The following is a 4,469-nucleotide window of genomic DNA, read 5'->3' on the forward strand; positions in this document are numbered from 1 at the left end:
TCCAGGACCCAAGCAGATAAAATAAATGGAGGAAGCCAGAATAAGACAAAGGGGAGCAGGCTGTGGCCAACTGGAGAATGTATGCTGCACCCACAGTATTCCAATTAGGAAAGAAATCTACCAGGCTGAGTCTCAAGCTCACCCTCGAACCCAGAAATGGGTTAGCCCTACAGGAACCTCCAGATCTGCGAGCTGGGCGGTGATTCCATTATGCAAGGAGATGGATCCTGGTCAGGCAAAAGCAACACGTGCCCTCCTCGCTGGGGAATGGATTTCTAGGCAGAGGAGACTGCATTGGCAAAGGCTCAGAAGTAGGAAATGGCTTGGATTGTTTGATTTGAAGCTGGGATCAGGAGAGGCAAGATGGCTAGGAGCTGGCCTGGGTCCAGACCACAAAATGGTAAGTCAGAGGACTCGGACTCTGTCCCAAGAACAGTCAGATTGAAGCTGGAAAGTGAGATAAGCATATTTGCAGTTTAGGTCCAGTCCACTCCAGGAAGATGTATTTGAGGGGGTCAGAGTGGCTGCAGAGAGACCAGGAGGGGGCTGATGCAGCCACTCAGAGGGTTGAATGTGGGTCTTGGCAGTGGGGTTGGAGAGAAGAGAATGCAGGCGGAGGAAACATCTGCAAAGGCTTCGAGCACAGCTGGAACCTGATGGGTTCAGGGCAGTGGGAAGAGTTGGGTATGGCTGTGGGGATGGAGAGAGAGGGGTGTGGAAGGCAGAAGAGGAATCTGATACCTCACCTGGTAACGCCCTATCTATCTGGCTACACTTCCTCCCCGCCTGGCCAGCCTGGGATGAGGCTTGAATGATTTCTCTAGGCTGCCCCACACCCAGCTTAAAGCCCATGCCGATTACGGCAAATGTGCCGAACAAATCGGGTGCTGCTGTCAGCATATAATGCATCAGCAACGCTGGCTGGTGGGTGAGAAGGGAACATGCGTTGACTGAGTGCCCTTGCTCAGCAGGTGTAGGTCCCTGTCCCTCAATTAATACTCTTGGGGAGTGGGTGTTAGCATCTCCATTTTACGCATAAGAAACTGAGGCTTTGTGATGTTAAGAGAGCTGCTCAGGATCACATATCAATAGAGCAGTAAAGCAGAATTTGAATCTGTATCATTCACTCATTCAATAAATATTTATTGAATGCCTACTATGTGCCAGGCTCTATTCTAGATGTCAGATTTACAACAGGGAGGAAACAGACAAAAGTTCCTGTCTATATTCTAGTGTCAGGGGTGAGGTGGCGGTCGGGAGAATAAACAGTGAAAAAATACCTAATACTAAATGGCAAATCCTCTCCTGGCCACCAGAGGGCACTGCAATCACACCAGCTTCCACTCCCCTCTAAAGTCCATCTCCCTTTCTGGGTTCCAAAGATAACAGCCCAGGAGGCTGTGAAAGCTAAGAGTAGCATCAGCTTAAGAAGGCAAGCTGAGGACGGGTGTGCAGCAGTTCCTTTTTTCACCCACTTTTCCAGCTTAATTCCCTCATCAGATCCCCATCTAAGTGCCCAAGGCATCTCAGTGATTTTTCAAGGCCCTGAGTACTCCAGAGATCACCAAGACTCACATTCACTCACCAGCCCATCCTTCCATTTACCCACCTGCCCACCCGCCTACCCTATCCACCCACTCAGCTTCTATCTATCCTCCTTCTCACCTACCCACCCGATCCATGCATCCCCTTTCCGTCAACCCATCCCTCTTCCCACCCTCCACCCACCCACCATTGGGGCGCTCTGTCTAGAGGGCAGAGAAGGCAAGAGGTCAGACCAGGTTGACAGAGCCAGTGAACTCAATGGGCGTGAGTTTTAGCGAGCCAAGGCCAGTGAAAGCTGAAAGCATTTAAAAATGGCAAGACATCATCAGCAAACCAAATGGTATCCAAAAACAATTCAACTTTGGATCTTTAAAAAATCCCACTGTGGTATTATGCGGTGTGGATACGTATATTAATTTACTGCTAGCCCTTCAAGACAATACAGTATGTAAAATTCCATAAATGTGTCAGCACCTCTGAGCTTTGTTCCAATCACTTCTTGAGAAATAACAGATCATTTTGGCAGTTACTCAGTAACATTGAAGACCTGCTTTCTGAGGCCCCAAGTAGCTGAGCTTGTAAGACCAAACAACAAAGTGCTGAAGAGGATCTGACCATGAGTCTGTGAATAACATCTCCATCAATCGCTGTGCATGTCAGATTTACCCCAGACAATGGGGGCTTTCTTTATTTCAGGTAGTGGCGCTCTTTCAATCACTGGAATCTGTACAGCACACCCAGAAAATGATAAGGGGCAAAGAGACCCTTGTATATACCTCTAGTTTGGTGGGTCACTGGGTGACCTCTTTCCTACCTCGCAGCTCTGCAGCTGAAAGATGCAGAAGCCTTAGACAGGACCAACAAAGACTTAGCCCGCAAGTCACTTGCTTCTTGATATTTGGCTACTTTTTCACCAAAGGAAAGCAGTTTTGCTGGAATAATATATCAAAATATAAAGGACAATGCTGATTTCTTAAAGGCTGGATAAAATCATGCTTCCCACATTAAAAAAACCCAACAGCAATAAAAGCCACTTAACTGTAATCTCACCAAGAACCAAAAATATTTCAATTTTATTTTTTTATATGAGTTGCTTTGTTTGCTCAGAATGTTATGAGCCAGAAGTGTAATTCATTGAGACTTGGCAGTCTCTTAGGTAAAGAATTGTCCTAAACACATTTTTGTATTATTGATGTAGTAACTTCCCAAATACATGAACAATTTCAAGGGTTAAACCAAGCCTTGCATTTTTGTTTCCAATCTAATTAATTCCAGTGGGTGAAAAGTCCATTCCCTGTGTTTGGGAAAAGCATAGAAGATGCAGAAGAAGTGTTCCCGTGACCTTTGTGTGGCAACAATTCGACGATGCTCTGCCTTGAATAATTAAAATAGATCCCAAAAAAGATCCATACATCTTCTCTGACAGTAAATTTATCCTCTCCTTTCTTCCTCCCTCTCTCTCTCTCTCTCTTCTGTTTTCTTTTTTTAATGTGAAGTGCCTAGCAGAGTGCCTGGCTCATTGTAAATATTCAATTAGTGAGAACTCTCATTATTATTACTGATGTCATTATTAACATTTCCATCTTACATGTGAAGAAACTAAGCACTATTAGAGCCTCAAAAAGACTTGACAAGAGAACAAGATTTTTTATACCTTTTTACCTTTGACCTTTATCCTCTCCTTTTTCATTTTTCAGTTGTTAATTAATTTAGTTATCAGGGTATAAAACGAAAAAGTAAAAATCTCCAGTCACTCCCATCCTCCTGAGGTAATCGTTTTTAAGTAGTAGTTTTTAATTCTTCCTGGCGCTCCCTCTTGAATTGCCAAGGTGGCCATTTATAGCTTTGAGTTCTATTGACTCCCTAGGTGAAGGACAAAGGTTCTAGCTCACTCACACTTTTTCTTTACTTTTGTTAGTTATATTTTTATTAGTAGTCTTTCTATTGGCTGTCATTATAACTTTAAATAATATGTATAGTCCCTTCTTCTTGATGCATTAATTTTTAGAAATTGAAATATAATTTACACACTATAAAACTCTTTCAAAGTGTTCAACTCCGTGGTTTTTAGTATGTTCAGAGAGTTGTGAGACCATCATCACTATATCATTTCAGAACGTCTTAATAACGCCCAAAGAAATCCCATACCCATTAGCAGTCTCTGCCCGTTCCCTTCTCCCCTCAGACACTGGCAACCATTATTCTATTTTCTGTCTCTATGGATTTGCCTATTCTGGGCATTTCACGTAAACAGATTCATACAATACGTGGTCTGCTATGTCTGGCTTCTTTCACTTAGCATGTTTCCAAGGGTCATCCGGGTTGTAGTATGTATCAGTATTTCGCTCCCTTTTATGGCTGAGTGTTACATTGCGTGAATAGGCAACATTTTGTTTATCCATTCATCAGTTGGTGGTTATGTGTATTGTTTCCACTTTTTGGCTTTTATGCGTAATGCTGCTATGAAAATTCATGTACAAGTTTTTGTGTGAACACATGTTTTCAATTTCTCTTGGGTATATACATAGGAATAGAATTTCTGGGTCATGTTTAACTTTTTGGAGAACTCCCAAACTGTTCTCCAAAGCCATTGCACCATTTTACATCCCACCAGCAATGCACAAGGGTTCCAATTTCTCTGCATCCTCACTAACACTTGTTATTGTCTGTCTTATTGATTATAGCCATCCCACTGGGTGTGGAGTAGTGTCTTGTTGCAGTTTTGATTTGTATTTCCCTAACAACTGATGATGTTGAATATCTTTTCATGTGCTTATATGTCGTAGATTGCTTTGTATCCTGCAACCTTGCTGAATTCATGATGATTTTTTGTGGATTCCTTAGGATTTTCTATGTACAAGATCATAACATCTGAAAAATAGAGTTTTACTTCTTCCTTTCCAATCTGGTTGCATTTTTTTCTA

Source organism: Equus caballus, chromosome 13, assembly GCF_041296265.1.
Source record: "Equus caballus isolate H_3958 breed thoroughbred chromosome 13, TB-T2T, whole genome shotgun sequence".
NCBI lineage: Eukaryota > Metazoa > Chordata > Mammalia > Perissodactyla > Equidae > Equus > Equus caballus.